Source organism: Manis pentadactyla, chromosome 3 (assembly GCF_030020395.1).
Source record: "Manis pentadactyla isolate mManPen7 chromosome 3, mManPen7.hap1, whole genome shotgun sequence".
Taxonomy (NCBI): Eukaryota; Metazoa; Chordata; class Mammalia; order Pholidota; family Manidae; genus Manis; species Manis pentadactyla.
Window position 1 is genome coordinate 190,161,376 of NC_080021.1, and position 18,236 is coordinate 190,179,611.

An 18,236-nucleotide genomic window follows, 5' to 3' on the forward strand; every position below is an offset into this window, starting at 1 on the left:
CCTTCACATGATCCAGCCTAGTTTGTTAGAATTCTTTAATTAATTTTAGTACTTTGCTAACAATGTCTTATTTTATTGCTTTTGAGTACATCTGTTTCTCTTGGTCTAGTTATGAGGAAGAAAGTGTTTGGGCCAAGGCAGACTTTAGGGTATACCTGGTTTCTTCACCAAATCCCATTCTTACATTATCTCTCAAACTTAAGACTTCTGATTTAGTGGACATTGACACTGTCTATCTTCTGGTTCACATATATTATCCTTTTAATTTATACAGTGCATCCTTGGGTCACACTGTACATTCTCAGCCTCATTTTCTGGCAAATGATGCCTCACTTGCTTCATCTCATGGATCATCCATGTCTTTGGGCCTCCATTTCTGAACTCCTCCACTTCCTGAAAAAGCAGAGAGCCCTTTAACATCCTTGGCCCAACATTCATTTACACAGTTCAGGGCTGGGCCAGTTGTCTTCTCTACCAAAGTTTTTTTTGGAGTATAGTGTCTTCAGCACCTTTATTGGCTTATTTTAAAGTGTACATACTCATAACACAGAGCTTTTTTCCTTCCCCACCAATAGGCAATATATAAACCTGGCTTACCCAAATCTACAAATCCTATATTTACAGTTGTTCTTAATGATGTAAACCACTTCTTTCCCAAGAGCCCTCGCATCCAACTTGTCCCATTGTAAAGGCAAGGTGACTATTTGCATGGAAGGAGCTAGGAGACACACCCACTTCCCAGTGTCTAGCCATTCTGAAGATAGCTTGCCAAAGTGCCTCAAGATTTCCCAGTGGTTTATCATGGCACAACTGGAGTCTATACACATCTCACACCCAGCCCATTGATAAGCAAGAATTATTTGAAGAAGTTCATCCTGGACCTCCAGAATATTTTTAAAGAAAGAAATAGTGAAAACTTCACAAAGTACAAATCCTAGGATGGAAGGTGGCTGACATCAAACTTTCCATTATGTTTCAAAGCGTTCAGCTGAACAATGGGGTATAGAATGGAATTTCTTACTAATGGGTCTTTGAGGGGGATATACACTGCCTGCTGTTGTCCAGATATTTTCTCAAGAGAATTACCTTCCACTCCCTACAATACATATTACTCCAGCCACGAATCAAATTAGATGAGGAAAGATTTGGTCTTCAAGTAACATTGGTCATTATTATAATGATGATAATAATAGCTAACCATATAAGAGTTAGCTGAGTCCTAGGCTCTTCATATATATTATCTTTAATCCTTATGTCTCCAGGGAAAAATATATTATTGGTAGTCATGGTAAGATGGCAGGATGTTTTGCTGAGATCTCAAATCCATTAGCCTTTGATCAGTTGCCCAGTTTGTCTGACACCAGTTCTGTTAGCTTCATGAACGAGGTACAAGTGGACAAAGCTAGTCAGAGAAAAAATGTTTTTTAAGTAGAGAGAAATCTTTGGCACTAAGTCTTCTCACTTTGGGGAAATAGGCTAGATTCTGTCTGAATCATAAGGACTGACTTTGTGCTCCAGGGTGGACTAAGGCCCATATGAAAAACCATCCTAGTTCATTCGTTCATTCTAAGAGTGATCATTCCCATGAGCAGAACCAAGAAAGCACACACCCCATGGGGAAGAGAAAGATCTTTTCCTAAGATCTAGTGGAATAGGCTTAAATCTCCCACACTGCTCACTCTTACAAAATTTATGGTAGAAAAGAGCAGTCTCATAAAGTAGAGCAGCCCCAGGCCCTTCTCAGCTAGCTAGAGTTACAGACATAATCAATCCAAAAAGGAAAAAGGATCCAATATGGCATGCCATGTGGAAGAAAGAATTTTTAAAGTTCTTTGTTTCTCCTATTGAAAGCACTTCTTGTTAGTACAGAAATGGCAGATCACCGACATGTATGCAGATGCTCTCTGCTCCTGATTCATGGCCAACATCCCAAATCGATGATGGCTCTCATTCTTGCCAAACCTAGAATTGTTCTCAACATGATGCCCCTAAACAGCTATATTAGATGGGAATTGGCAAGTGTTTAAAATCCTTTTGCCATCATTATCTTAGCACCCTCTTGAAGCACTGCCTATCGCCCATGTCAGAAAACTTCTACTAATGGGTAGAATATGTGAGAAGATGCTTTTGATTACTTCCCTAGAAGTTGAAGCCTGCAACCTACATGCCCCCGTATTTTGATCTTTTTTTAACTAGGGATGTGGCCTTGGGCCAGAAAAATCAAGAATATCAGAAAAGTCCTGCTTGATTCTTCATGTTGCCTCTTCTCCAATCCTTGCCTTTTCTATTTATAGACTTGGAACCAACCAATGGGCAGCTCAGTCTGTTTTCCTCATGGTTACCTGTTAAGCCATGTAGTCTCACCTGTTCTAACTTCCATCTTGAAATATGCTTAGTCACTTTGTGCAACCAAGGTCACCAGACAGGTTTTACGGCGTGCATGGACGAATGAAGCAACCCCCACTAAAAATAACAATAACATACAAACATCCTGAACAAATGCTGAACCAGACAGGAAGTCAGGACAACAGGTACAAACTGGGACTTTCATGAGCAAGTCTGGATTTAAGGCTTAATCAAGAGTATCTTTAAGAAACTCACAATATTAGTTGTATACCAATAGAATGTAGAAATCACAAGCATATCTCAGGATCAATATGACTTCACACTTACCTTCCAGCCTAACATCTAGATGAAAAGCAGAACAAGTAGCTCTCTGGTCCCATTTCCCTACTTCCCAAATTAAAAATACCCTGGGATCCTTTTTAAAAAATACATACACAAAATTCACATACACACACACACAAAAATAAACTCAAAATGGATTGAAGACCTAAATATAAGACCTGAAACCATAAAATTACTAAAAGAAAACACAGGCAGTAAACTTCTGAACATTGCCATTCACAGTATGTTTTTGGATATGTTACCTCAGGCAAAGGAAACAGGCAAATATAAACAAGTGGGACTACATTAAATTAAAGAGCTTCTGCACAGTGAAGAAAACCATCAACAAAATGAAAAGGCAACCTACTGAATGGGAGGATATATTTGTAAATGATGTATCCTATAAGGGGTTAATACACAAAATATATAAAGAACTCATACAACTCAACACCAAAAAAAAAAAAATCCACTTTAAACATGGTCACCTGAATAGATATTTCTCCAAAGAAAACGTACAGATGGCCAATAGGCACATGAGAAGATGGCCCCACATCACCAAACATCAGGGAAATGTGAATAAAAATCACAATGAGTTATCACCTCATACCAGTCAGAATGGCTAATATTCAAAAGACAAGAAGTAACAATTGTTGGGGAGGATGTGGAGAAAAAGGAATCCTGGTATACTGCTGGTGGGACTGTAAATTGGTGCAGCCACTATGAAAAACAGTATGGAGATTCCTCAAAAACTTAGAAATACTACACCACCCAGTAATTTGCTTTCTGGGTATTTACTCCAAGAAAACAAAATTGCTAGTTCAAAAAGATATGTGCACCACTATATTTACTACAGCATTATTTATAGTAGCCAAGATATGGAAGCAACCTAAGTGTCCACTGAAAGATGAATGGATAAAGAAGATGTGATACATATATACAATGGAATATTACTTAGGCATAAAAAAGAATGAAATTTTGTCATTTGTGATCAACATAGATGGGCCTAGAAAGTATTATGCTAAGTGAATAAATCAGAGAAAGACAAATACCATATGATTTCACTTATGTGTGGAATAAAAAAAATAGAACAAGTGAACAAAATAGAAATAAACACATAAATACAGAGGACAAATCAGTGGTTGCCATAGGGAAGGGAGGTCAGAGGATGGGAAAAATAGGTGAAGGAAAAGGAGGTACAGAGTTCCAGTTATAAAATAAATAACTCATGGAAATGAAAGGTACAGCATGGGGAATATAGTCAATATTGCAACAACTTCATATGGTGACAGATAGTAACTATACTTACTATGGTGAGCATTTCATAATGTAGATAATTGTTGAATCTCTACATTGTATACCTGAAGCCAGTATAACATTGTATATTAACAATGCTTCAATAAAAAAATAATATGGGGTAGTAGCCAAGATTTGAAGGTGGTTATACTGCACAAGAAATCTTACATGAAGTCACAACAGTTAGTTTCAGGTTTAAATCATTCCAGTGTGGAAAGTGTGTTTGCAAAGAGCACACCTCACTCTCAGTATCTCCAGGAAAAACCAGTTCTTCTACTCCCGGACTGTCCTGTACTGCGGCCCACAGTCATCCCTGAGCTACCCAATAGGAGCCAAAAGAGTTAAGGCCAGTCATGGATATCACTGACGCTGTTCAGGCATCAGCACATAACGCTTATTGAATGAATAGAATATAAAAAAATGAAAAAATAGACATATGACATGTGACATTCTCCCCCCACCCCCACCCAGTGTATAAAACAGGACAGCTCCAGAGATGGAGATAAAATGAAGCCAGTCCCTCCACGTGGATGCTCCTCAATTCCTAAGGTGGACTCTAAGGAGGAGTCTTGTAATTCCATTTAATTCCTGGTGTTTATCTCCTGGAAGCTAGCATATGAGATTGGCATTTGGTTTTGAGATTAGTTTGTATTTTCCAGATGCCACAAGTGCATCCTGGCACAGCAATCTGTCTTGGTGACCCTTTGGAACTTTGGAGGAGTGAGGTGCATGAGAGCGCTAGTGTTGGACGGACGCCACTCAGGACTTGTGAGAGCTGCTGCAGCAGAAGATGCCGTCTGCAGCTGCACAAGAGGAGAACCAGTGTCTAGCCTGGATCCTACGTCTCTCGAGGTTCTTACAGCGGGAATCAAGCGGAATAAGTACAAGGTTCAAAGGGAGCTTTTGGCATAATTGAGAATGTTTTCTCTGTGGAAAGAGAAACAAACTGATTAAAATGGGAGGGAGGCTACTATGATGCCTTGAAAGCACGGTGGCAGATGTGGGGGTTTCTGTGACGGTCATGGTTGTTGCTCTCGGATGTCCATTACGTAATCTTCAGCTTGTTAGTCATAGGGTTGATTTTCAGCTTAGTGGGGCAGCGTGAAAAAGGCAACTCTAAAGACCTTGGCGGTGTGAACCGTCCATCTCAACGGTCCATGCAGGACTGGGTAGGACATAGGGGCAGTGGGAAAGGTTAGAGAAACCGCACTGCCAAGAGACTAGTAGGAATGTTCTCATAATTCATGCTTTTCTCTTTTGTGGGGGACAGCTAGGCCTCTGGTGGGGTCTGATCATTGAACTAACTGGAGAGAAACAAAAGGTTAGCCTCTAGATTGCGTGCTAGGTCTCACCTCTTGTGGTGATTAAGATAGAGCCTGCCTGGATTATACTTCTCCATGATGAGAGGCAGGTTGAAAACTGGGTTTGAGTAGGAGGCTCTGCTTAGACCCTTCTCCCTTTGCATCTTCTCTTTTGAGGCTCCTGCTTTTGGCTTTCCCCTGGTCTCTTAAGTGAGGAGTGGCTAAGAAGCCATTGTTTGTATTTGAAGACCAGTACTGTGACATATGGAGTTGAAAAAAAGGGGGTGGGTGGCTTATTCAGGCTGCCGTAAGCTTTAGGGAGTGGCTAGTTTTCCCTGCTCCAGAGCTAGGGCACAGCCTGAAGAAAGGGTACCCTATAGGCCTCCTGCTTTCTGGCCAAGGATTCAAGCCAGGGGCCAAGTGGAATTCTAGGCTAACCCTAACTGTCAGGACATTTATTTGGATTTGGGGCCATGATTGGTAATGAAAAGAGTGGGCATCTGCCTGCCTTTGTTTATCATTCAAGGACCCCATAGTCTGCAGCAAGTGGCTGTACAGGATCCAGAGGTCCTCAGCCTGGCTTCTTATGGGCAGAAATAGCCATTATCATCTTTAGTGAATAGACAAGGTCAAATGGCTTAGAAGTAGCAGAGCCAGGATTGATTCTTACCTCTAACTCGTCTTCCCAATGCACCCTTAGTCTGGGAGTCACAATGCATGCATTTCAGCCCTGCCTCTGCCACCTTCTGCAGGACACCAGGAAAGCTCTCTTCCTCAGTCTCAGTTTCCTCATCTGACTTATGCATGGCTCACACTGGGCCTCCTTTAAATCTGACATTTAATGATTTGCTACATTATCACAGCTCTTACTGTTTGGATTGAGGGACTTGGTATTTTAATTTTCTATTATTTTAAGAAAGGCATCAAATCAGGAATTCAAGCCTGTAGCCAATGAACTCTCCACCCCCGTTATGAGAAACAGTCCCCAGAATCCCAAGGAAATCGAGGTCCAGGACTCCCCCTGGGGAGGATTCTGCATGCGCATAATTTATTTTGTCTTAAAAAAACAAAACTCTTGTGACATCCTTCCCCCTGTAGTTAAGTCAATGACTTTCAACTTCCTTTCCCTTCCCAAGTCCTCACAGAATTCTAGGCAAACTGAAGCACGAGCATTTGATCTCCCCAGATGTTTTGATCACAGAAGGGCCACATATGCACACACATTCCTGGATATTTTTAGATTTTTATAGGCTCCTAAGTTTTAACTTCTTTTTTACTCTGCATTTTGTGGCCGCTGCTGGGAGACACTTGAACAAATCGCCCAGTGGAAGAGGGCCTGGCAGGGGGAGGCTGCAAAGCAGCCTCACTCAGTGACGTGCCAGAAGTCGCTCTGAGGATGCTTGCTGCCAGGCTGCAGTCCCTGAGGCCTTTCTGGCTGCGAAGAGGAAACAAACCACTGCCATTAAGAATTATGGGTAATGCAGACTCCCTCTGGAAGAACTCTGGCTACAAGTCTCCTAAAAAACACATCAAGGCCCCAGTAAAGAGGTAGTGCAGTGTACTGGGTCGAAAGTCAGAAGATCTGCCTGTGGCTGGCTGTACGACCAGTTACTTTTCCCTACTGAGCCTTAGTTTACCTGCAAAATGTGATGCATCGTATATGTAGTACAAAGGGCTGCAAACTATGGCCTGCAGTCTGCCTGCCTGGTTTTGTAAATAATATCACACTGGGATAAAGCCAGTCTCATTTGTTCACATATCATCTGTGGGTGAGCTGACTAGTTGCATCAGAAACCGCACGGCCCACAAATCTAAAATATTTACTTCTGGCCCTTAAAGAAAAAGTTTGGTGACCCCTGATGAGACAGATGCTGCATTCACCATTCTAGGATGTGCCCAAGGCATCCTTGCCAGCAACTGGGACTCTCCTCCTTTCTCCTGAGGGAGAGGTGAACGATATCCCCAGGAGCAGCCTTATGGCAACGACGACAGAAGGTGGGGGTAGCTGTCCCAGCTTGCCCACCTCTCAGGTGGCAAAGTCCTAAAGGTGCCTCATATTGTGTCCTAGGTTCTGCAGTAGGATGGCACCCCAGATGCCCACAGTGGTAGCTTCCTCATCACCACACCCTGTACTGGCTTCCTTCTTTTCCCTATCTCCTCTCTCCTACTGGGGCTTCCTGGGTTCCAGTCTCCAAAAAAACCTCTTACACTCAAATCTTTGACTCAGGGTCAGCTTCTGAGAGTACACAGCCTAAGACAGGACACAAGTCTTATGTCCCTTTTCTTTTTCTCCCGTGGCTGGCATCCACTTGCACTAAGCTGCTCATTGATTTCTGGGTTATATGAAATGCTACAAGGCAGGATGTGGGATATGTGTTCCAAAATGGACACCATGGTGCTGGATGACACACCTTGGAAGTGCAGGGGAGTTTGTTCTCCATGGGGTGAACCTTGACTATAGGAGGAAAATTAATCTATCCACTATTTTCACCCTCCTTGAACTTCTGTGAAGTGTGGTTTCTCTTTGCAAACCTTCCAGGGAATTTCTGTGTACTGAGAAAGCATGGCTCCCAGGAGACCTACTGTGTTTCCTTGGATCTTTGTTGTGTAATTGTGTGGCAGTTACCTGCATGATGACTCATGCATCTTCTCTTGTCTCATTTCCCAGTTTTTTCCTAACCCTAACTACCCTGAGTTTGGACCTCCTAAATAAAGTCTCAGTACTATACCATGGCCTCAGGCTCTGCTTTCCAGAGGCACTAAGCTAAGGCATGGAGTTGGTTTATATATCTCTAAGGACTCTTTCAGCTCTGACATACTAGACTTGGGCTGAATTTCATTATAAAAAAACATTGTATATCTACTGTACTGGACATGAAGCACCATTTAATTCTCACAGAGATTAGTATGTGAGGTATGTCAAGGGTCTTGTTGCAATTCAAATCAGAGCAACAGAGGATGTTATAATAATTATTATTAATGCTAGGTATTGAGTTAAGTACTTTAAATTTTAAAGTATTTGATCCTCATTAAAACCTTATTGGGTCGTATTATTATCCTCATTTTACATAAGAGGAAAATGAAGTTCAGAGAGGGTAAGCCACTTTCCTAAATTGCACAGTAAGTGGTCAAGTCAAGATGTGAAACCAGGTCTGACAGATTCTAAAAACCATGTCTGAAATTGTATACTAATTTACTATATCTGAATAAACAAATACAATACTCTTTCAAAACTTTTTCTTTGGACACTCACCAATGAAGATATATGGATGGCAAATAAGCACTTGAAAAGATGCTCAACATCATTACTCATCAGGAAAATGCAAATTAAAACCTTAATAAGATACCACTACACACCCACGAGAATGACTAAAACTGAAGACTGACCATACCTGGCATTGGTGAGGCTGTGGGGGACCTGAGCTCTCATACACTGCTGGCAGGAATGTAAAGTGGTGCAATGAATTTGGAAAACAGTTGGCAGTTTCTTAAAAAGTTAACCATAAGTTGGCCATATGACCCAGCCAATCCACTCCTAGGTATTTACCCAGGAATAATGAAATCATGTCCACTCAGAGACTTTTGTATGAATGTTCATGGCAACTTTATTTCTAAGAGACAAAAACTGAAAACATTCCAAATGTCCATCAGAGATGAATGGATAAACAAATTGTGGTATAGCCATAAATGGAAATTCATTCTGTAATGAAAAGGGATGAACCTTTGATACATGCAACAACATTCATGAATATAAAAATAATGATGCTGACTAAAAGAAGCCAGATAAAAATGAGTTCATATTCTGTGATCTCATGTATACAGGGTCCCAAGTTCTAGAAAATGTAATAACAATAGAAAGCAGGTCTGTGACTGCCTGTGTGTGTTTGGGGATCGGTATGTGAAGAGGGGAGGGAAGGATGGATAATAAAGGTACAAGGAAACTTTTAGGGGTGGTGGATATGTTCACTGTCTCAAGAGTGGGGATGGTTTCATGGGAGCATACATATGCCAACTCTCTTCAGTGGTATGCTTTAAAAATACACAGTTTATTGTAGTTCTATTATATCTCAATAAAGCCAGAACAAAACAAAACAAGTTGTGTGGATAACTGAGCACACAAGAAGTGGCACTGGAGAATTGCTCTTTTTCATTTTCTTTTCGGATTACCCATGGAAATCAAACCAAATCAAATCAAAAGCTGATCAATTTTGTCATGGTTGACTCAACATGGTGTAGCCCAAAGAGAGGAGGAGGTGAGGATGCGGTACTTGGCAATTTGAGGATAGTCGCTTTACCTCCTTGAGCCTCAGATGCTTCATCTACAAAATGGGCATGCCTCTTGTTGCCCTGCCTCCCCCATGAAACTCACAGGAGGAAAAATAAGTGACCTTGCTTTCAAGTGTGAAGGACCAAATTTCCTCGTCTATGTAACAAGCACTTGCCAAGCAGTTGGTGGCGATCCCAGTCCTGGATACCACCGGCCCATCTGAGGGGTGCTGGGAGCTTACAGCCCCCACCCCTGGAGTCAGCACTCACCATCTCCTCTTTGGACTCTCAGGCTGACTGCTACTCTGTGGCTTTGTTTCCAGACCCTGTTTGGCTGGTGCCTTAAGGCCCATTCGTGTCCCTGCTTCCCACCTGCTCTGATGGCCCAGTGGCCTCACATCTCCTTCTGCATTGTCTCCAGCTCTCCATGTATTGTCTGTCATGTTGGGACAACAGGGTAGGCCTGCCCACTTATACCAAGATCAAAGAGGGAGAGGCTCCTATTTGGTCAGTCTCCTCAGGCACTAGGGAGACAGACCTGGATGGAGAGGGAACCCACAGTCTGGTGGGAGAGGCAGACCTACAGGCCTGCTGCGCCAGCACCTATCTGGTGTGAGGCTTTATGGCTGGGGTGCCATAGGCTGTCCCAGGGATGAGGGGACACAGGGTGGCAGTAAAAGGAGGCTTCTTGGATGAGGAAAGGGCACAGCTGGACCCAGAAGGATGGGTGAGTACTTGGCAGATGGACGTAGGAGAACATTCCAGACAGAGGATATGAGATCCCTTCCTCCAGGGCAAAGGCCTTAGAGCATTGAGACACTGTGAATGGTCTGGGGTCACCAAACCCAGCAGGAGGTGAGGCTGTAGGGTAAGAGGGAAGTGTGGTGCACGTGCCGAGGGCTTTGGGTTTGAATCTGTGGGCTGGGCAGGCACTGAAGGGTTCCTGTGGAGGAGATAGTCATAGCTCACTCCGGTGGGGCAGAAGGGTTCATTTGTGGAGCCCTGTTCAAATCTTCCCCAGGAGGGTTGCTTTCTCTCTGGAGCAGGGTTTCTTAACCATGGCACTACTGACACCTGGAGCCAGACAAGCCTTTGTTACAGGCAGCAGTCCTGTGCCTTGTAAGATGTTCAGCAACAGTTTCCCTGGCCTCTGTGCACTAGATGCCAGTGCCGCTCCCCGAGCTGTGACCACAAATGTCTGCAGACATTGTCCCTGGGGTGGCAAACTGCTCTCAGAACCACTGCTCTACAGTTTGCCTTGTTTTTTGAGTTATGTGTACAGATGGCCCTGCCTCTATTTGCCCTCTTCCCTCCTTCCAAAGCCCAACACTGCCTGGCTTCCAGCCCTTCCACGAGGCACACGGCTGGGTGGTGCCCTTGCCTCCCCTACAGCCCCACTCAGCACCAACGACACCACCTCCCTGCTCAGGGGCACCGGCTGGGGCTGGCTCTGGAGAGTCAGCTGCCAACAGCTCAGGCCGCCTCTGCATCAGGCCAGCAGGGCACCTAATCCCCTGTGGGGCACAGCACGTGGTGTTGAAGAGACTCCTGGATGGGATCCCTCCTCGAGGTTGGCTGGGATCAGAACTCTTCAAGCCTGTTGGCCCTGTACCCTCTGTCCCTCAGGCCTGCTCTCTGCCAAGCTCATAGCCTGGAGGGACAAGTCAGCCTAGGAAGCCTGCCAGGGAGAGGGCACCAGGCCGGGGACAGAGGGCAGGTGGTGGCAGCTAGAGGCCATGTGACTGCTGGAGGCTATGTGTGTCACAGGGCAGAGCCGGGCCACTGGCTCATTCCTGGGCTCAATCTGAGAAGGCTTCACATGACTTCTCTGTGGGAGCCTGCATGCTGGGGGCAGGAGAGATGGTGGAGGGAGGGGGAAGTGATTTTAGGATCCGGGCTGGAAATACAAATTACGTTTGTGAATCACAAGCAGATATTCATCACATGGCCCACTGAGTTTGCCTATGCAGAGCCCAGGCTTCGGGTGCAAAACCCGTATCCTGCCCCCCGGCTCTCTACAGGCTCTGTAGCCAGGGGGGCAAGGGGATTAGGGTAGGAGGTGGGGGCGCCAGCCAGCCACCTGGCCTCCATCTCCCAAAACTTCAGCCAAACCAGAACACAAAACCTGTCCCCAGTTTTGGCACGTTCCACATGCTTATTCATATGTTAAGCTCACAACAGCCCCATTTCTCAGTGAGAAAACCAAGGCCTGGAAAAATTCCTCTGTGTTCCCTTTTCTTCCTTCCTTTCAGTTTCCAGAGTTTAATTCAGTTTGATTTTACTTTAAAACACCTCACATAGCTCCCTCTACATCACTGTGGCCCTCCAAGGCACTTGCTGGCAGGTCCCTGCTGTTGACAGGATGAAGTGAGGGGTCTTGAAATCGCCCTTCCTCCACCCAGGCTGCCAGAGCAAACAACCACCAGCCGAGAGGGTCAGAAGTGCAGGACACACCAGGGTCAGGCAGCTTCTGCAGCTGTCAGGGTGAGACCAGGTCCTGGCAGGCCTCCGAATGCCAGGGAGGCTCCTTCCCCCGAGGAGTGAGAGGAAAGCCCCAGGGTTCCTCCAGTAGCCCCGCCTCCCAGCTCCCAGAGGGCCAGGAGCTTTATTTAGTTGTGCTGAAATCCCCCAGACCTGGACCAGGACTCCTAAGCCCATGTCCTCACCATCCAGGAGGACAAAAGCTTGTGAGCAGGCTCTGTCCCCTCTGGGAAGAGAGCCACCTGCCTCGTGCTTGCTGAATGCCTGTCCTCTAGGGTTATTACTTTCAAAATAACATCTAATATATTTAATCACATTACATAAGCAAGATAGGTTCCGTACAGAACAGTTGGAAGTCCAGAACAGTATATGAAAGGAGATTAAAAATTCACCATCATCTCACCAATCAGAGACAACCCATCCCTGCTGGAATGTTGGTAGACAGCTTTCTCACCTATTCCTGAGTCATGGGTATGCATATAACCCACTAGAAGAAGGAAAACCACAGTAATACTTTAGATTAAAGTTACTGAGACACAACATACCCAGTAAAAGGCTCAAATCTTCAGTGTGCAGTGCAGAACATTTTGCCCATGACTGCACCCTTCAAACTGTCCCTCAGATCCAGACGGAGACCATCTACACATCCCCGAAACGACACTCCTTCTCTGAGACGTAGCGGTACTCTGACTTCCGCTGCTCCAGATGATTTGCTTGTTCTTGAGCATCGTGTGAATGGATCCACACAGCATCTACTCTTTGTGTCTGGCTTCGCTCACCCAATCCATGCATCTACCACAAGCCCTGGCCTAGAAAAGGCACCCAACGTTGGCACCTGGAATGTGTGTTGGATGAATGTCTAGTAATGGAATGAGGAGGTGAGTGGGCTTTGGTTGTGGGGTGGTGTCCTGCGTTTTTTAGCCACCATCTGGCATCTGTGGGGAGAAGGGGAGCTGTCAGGAGGTCCAATAATCCGGGTGAGAGCAGATGACCCTGAGCTAAAGGGGGGGCTGTGGGGAGAGTGAGGAGGGAGCGGGCTGTGCACTCCTGTCTGCCTGGCACTCACAGGGGTAGGATTGGTGCCCAGGAGCACCAGGTAGGGGGTACTTTAAGAAACGCCATCAGAGCAGCCACTTGACATGGTGGCTGCCTCACTGTCACAGTGTCCCAGGCTCAGCAGTGACTTGGGGTGCTGAACAGCACATAGTGGAGATGCCCCACTGGGAAATGCAAGCCCTTGGCTCCTGGAGAGATGGGCACTGTTGTCCTGCACACCCAGAGTGAGATGCTTATTCTCTAGGATCAGAATGGCGGCACAAGGCCCAGCCATGGGGGCCCCCTTTTATTTTTTAAAGGTCTCAGGATTGGAAAGGACCTGTCTCCTGCCCCTCAGCCCATCTGAGGCTTGAGCCCCTTTTGACATTCTTTCTAACGCACGCTCAGCTTCCACGCCTCCCTTCCCCCTCTGTCTGTCATCAACACCCTGGCCTCAGCGACCATTACCTCTCGCCTGACCTGCTCTAGCCCCCTCCATCTGCTGGTACTTCCTGTTATCCACTCTGCAGGCAGGGGTCGGGTGCTCTCCAAGCGGGAGCCTCACGGAGTGGCTGGACTGCAGCACAAGGAAACAGGACTGGAGAGGGATGGACCCCCGGGCAGCAGGAGCTGCTGGGCTGTGCTGGGAAGGAGGGAGCCCTGGAGAGGAGGGCGGGGAGCTGCCCTGAGCTCTGTTGGTGTAAGAGGTTTGCTGGGGCAGGGACAGGAGAGGCAGTGCTGGTATGACACAGGGGGCTGAGGCCAGGCAGGATGTTGTTATTTGATGAAGATTCATTGCCCTTGATTCCTTTCCTTGGGCTTATCATTAATGGGTCATAGGAGATTAAAAGGATGGGGGTGGTGCTAGGTTTGGGTTTTTTTTTTCTGTATCACTAGGGAGATGGCGATGGCTCTGGGAATGTGGGAAATTGGGTCTCCATGAGCTTATGAGTTATTGGGGTAGAAGATAACCATGCTATAAACTTCTAAACCAGACACAAACAGGCTGTGAACAAGCTGTTAGAACAACCAGCATGTTGCAGTTAAATAATTCCTAGTCGATTATTGAGTGGGCTGCCTGGCATGGTTTGTTAATGCTGTCCCAGAGAACAGTGATCAGATCAGCAGTGTTTTGGGGTTGCATGTGGAAGGAGCCCCCCTCAGCTGACTGGTGCTGTCCTCCGCCAGGTGATTCAGTGGTCAGACTTGCTCAGGAGAGAGGGAGCTGTGTCATGACAAGCACTGCACCCACGTGCCAGTTCCGACCAAGAGCCAAATCACAGGGTCAGTAATGCCTCCTGGCCAGAGGATGCGAGCCGGGCAGCTGTCCCTGACATGCCAGCCAGGAGAGGTCCTCTTACCAAGGCCTTGGTCACTGTGGGGAGTGTGAGTCTCCTGTGCTCAGAAGGGCATGTGAGTGGCTATGGTCAGAGGGAGGCAGGGAGCCTGCTCCTGGCTCGCACCTAGATATGCACACAGGAAGCTGGGAGGAGGCCTTTAAGGCCAGGATGGAGGGTTCTTCCAGCATCCCCTGCGGCCAGAAGAATGGGGTCCTTGATGCACTTAGGGACCAGCTGGGAGAAGAGATAGGAGCTGAGCATGTTGCAGTTAAATAATTCCTAGATTGCAGAACATCTCCAAGCTTCATTTTCTTCTTTTGTAGAATGAGTAAAATAAGACGAGGAATGAAAGTGCCCTATAAATTGAATGATGTTATATGAATCTAAGGCATTATTTGCCTGCCCCAGAAGTCTTTGTGTTTAATATTTTTATCAGCAAGTTGGAGGAAGATACTGGATACATGCTTATCAGATGGGTGCGGAAAGTAAAGCCGGGAAGGCTGGCAGAGCCACAGGTAAGGGGGACCTTGCCCTGCAGCATCTGAAAACCCTACACTATTTGGTTTCTCTCCCCTGGGTGCCCTCTCTGTGTGACCATCAGAACACGCAGTGCCCCTAAAGGAGCTCCATCCTTCCTGACGTGCTGCTGCCTCTCTCTAGCTCAGGCTTTCTCCATCTCAGCACCAAGGTCATGGAGGATCAGATAATTCTCTGTGGCAGGGCTTCCCTGAGCACTGTAGAACATTTAGCAATATCCCCAGCCTCTACCCCTAGATGCCAGTAGTGTGACTACTGTTCCCCTTGTGACAACCAAATGTCCCTGGGGGACAAAATCGCCCCTGGTTGAGACCATACCTCTAGCTTTATCCTTTGCATGTCCCTGCCTGCATCATATGTGGCTCTGCTCATATCAAAGTACACATGGCTCCTTAAATAAAGCTTTTCTATGCCTTCCCACACCTTTGTATACCCGGATCTTTGCCCCCACCATCCCTTCCCACTCCTGCCTTTGGAGCTTCACAAAGTCCTGCTCATCTTGGAAAACACATCTCCAGCATCCCTTCTCCGAGGACACTGTCCTGGAGACTCCCCGCCAGCTAGCAGACTCACAACATACTTCTTCTGGAGCCCTGGCTGCATGGATTCTAATTTTTTGCTGGTGACTGTCTCTCCCACTGGACTATAAACTTTTTGAGGGCAATTCCTAGATCTTGCTTATCTTTGCTTACCGGTGCCTGGTACACAGCCTTGCCCAGAGTGGGGCTTAGTGAATAACTAGTTGAGTATAATATTATTCAGTGAATCTCTATGAGCTGGGCACAGGATGTATAATGATCCAGTGCAAATGAGAAGATTTTCTGGATCTTAGTAAAGCAAAGAGTCTAGTATTCCATCCTTAGGCAGCATAGTACAAGCTCATGTATTGGGCAGAAAAAAATAAAGGTATTATTATTTTAATCTCCAGGACACCAGAAAGGTTTAGAGGAGGTTTTCCTCCTGTGAAAAACCTTTTCCAGACTCTACCCTTGCAAGAACCCTGGTGTGGCTGCAGTAGGGAGCACTTTCTGTTTGAAAGATGCTGAGGATGGATGCCAACCCCAGCCAAACTTTCTCCTTGCTCCCCTCCAGAGCATGGGGCTCCACCTTGTCTCCCTTAAACACAAATATGATCCTTCCTGTCCAAGAGCGCAGCCCCGCCCTGCGGCTCCCCGCACCCTTGGCTACGGGACTTTCTCCAGCTCTCCCCTCTGCATTGTCAAAACGGCAACAGACTGCGCAGAAGGAACGCGTTTGGTGCTGAGACCAGAGCCAGGGCAATACGAGGCAGATCCAGACAATCTGCTCTGTTCCTCCCAAGGAGAGAGGAGAGGCTTTTATTACTTGCTGACAATTAAGTCAGCAATGGGAAAATCTCTGGGTGACCAAAGCTAAGCAAAGCAAGAGACGTACATCATGCACTGATGCACCTTGAAAAATAAAAAAGCCTGCTTTAAATTGTCAGACTTCATTGTGTGCGCATGCTGCGGGTGGTGGTGGTGGTGATACGTATGTACTAAAGGAAAATTCATGGGCTCTCAGATATAAAAAAACCATCCAGTCGTACCTCTGCCCATGGCTGGAGTGGCACTGATGACCCCCCTCCCTCAAGCTGGTTGCCTTCAGCGACAGGGACTGCTCACCGCGTTAGCAAATGTTAGATGGCTCTGTCTGCTAGGAAGCTCAGGCCGCTCTGGTGCTTCATCCTTTTGTCCTAAGACCAAGTCTCTGTTTCATTTGAAGTGGTCCAGTCCTTCTTCCCCAGGGAAGATTTTTCGAGGCAACTACTTTACTACCCTAATCTATTCTTCTGGCTACACAGACCCTGGTTTTCAATTGTCCTCCCTGTGACACAGTTTTTGAGTCCCCTCTCTTCCTGATCTTGTCACCACAATAGGTAACAAGATACCCCAGATTTCTGCAGTTCTCAGAGGGTATGTTATTTGGGTTAGACAAGTTTTCCAGAGGGCTGAGGAGTTATCTCTTCAGCAAGAAACTTAAAAAAGCATGATGGAAAGATTTCAAGCATACAGGATATAGGTCCTTTTAGAACGTGCACATCCCTGCCAATTCTCTGACATTTTTTACCACCTCTGACTTCATCTCTCACCACTTCTCTCCATTTGCCTCCCTACACCTCTTTGCATACCACCTTCCAACAAGACCGGACTTTCTGTGCCATCCCTGAAAGAATCAGAACCCATGAGTGGTAGCTGCCTAGAGTCAGATCACCCCTGGCTATGAGAAGCGCCTGCCAATGGCTGAGTAGTTCAGATATGGGAAGGGTGGCGCCAGCTGGGAGCTGCTAAGGTTTAGACTCCAGGGGCCCATAATCTCTTTCAGCCCTGTGATTTTGTGATCGTAGGCAAAGATTCCATAAGGGGGCTTTATGTGAAATGGGACGCCTGGGTGTCCTTGTGTCAGTTGTGGGAGAAGGGAAAGAAGCCAGTTCCTTTAGTCAAATGGCTGTGGGCTGAGCTGAGCTCCTGGAGAAGTGGGAGCAGTGCACACAGTGTGAGAGGGAGGGCAAGGGAAGGAGGACATGCTTCTGTCTCCTGTGACTGGAGGACCTAAGGGACAGGGGGTTGTGTGTCCGTGGGTCAGGCCTCTCTCTCTCTCTCTCTCTCTCTCTCTCTCTCTCAGGGGACTGGGTGGTTCTCTGATTGGTCTGGGCTGGAGTCTGGGACATTACCTTGGAGCTATTTGCCAAATTCCTGGACACCAAAGTAGCCAGTAGGCTTATCATAATGTGGGATGTCAGAGTTTTCACAGAATCCCAGAATTCAGGTCTGAGAGGGACTTTCACATCATTCCACTCTCAGAGGCTAGCACACCCAAACAAGCTGTCATCCAGCCTCTGCCAGATGTCAGATTAAAGATGATGCCTGGGAATTACATGCCACTGGCAGGTAGATAAATGTCTTCGTTTCCCCTTTCTTCCCTTCAAATGAGAGGAAGCACACCACCTCCTAAGACAACTCATTCCACCTTTGAGCAGCTTTGATTTGAAATCTGCATAGCTGGGTGTCCCCAGGACACCTTTCTCTCAATCTCATGTTATTGGGGGAATCAGAAGTTATTTATTACTATTGCTTATGATAAATATTAATAATAACTCTTTAGTGAGTACTACCCTCTGCTAGATACTAGATGAAGTATTTTATAAGGTGAACACAAAGTTAGGTTTATGAAACTCCAAATCTCACTGGGTCACAGCTACAAGGTCCCAGAGAGGTCATTTTATCTAGTCTTCATGTTCGAGAGCATGATATCTAGGCTTAGATCTTAAACAATCAACACCCTTTCAGGGATGGAT

The 18,236-nt window shown here is 46.2% G+C and overlaps 2 long non-coding RNA genes across 3 annotated transcripts in view; one reads left to right on the top strand and one right to left on the bottom strand.

The window, feature by feature from the left end:
* The window catches only part of LOC130683016 (uncharacterized), a 473,713-nt gene that overhangs the window by 74,474 nt on the left and 381,003 nt on the right, over window positions 1–18,236 (bottom strand). The gene's annotated exons all lie outside the window — the stretch shown is intronic.
* LOC118913929 (uncharacterized) lies at window positions 12,699–16,365 on the top strand. Its single transcript, XR_005025412.2, has 3 exons — window positions 12,699–12,886; window positions 14,824–14,898; window positions 16,013–16,365. It is a non-coding gene; the product is annotated as an uncharacterized LOC118913929 (long non-coding RNA).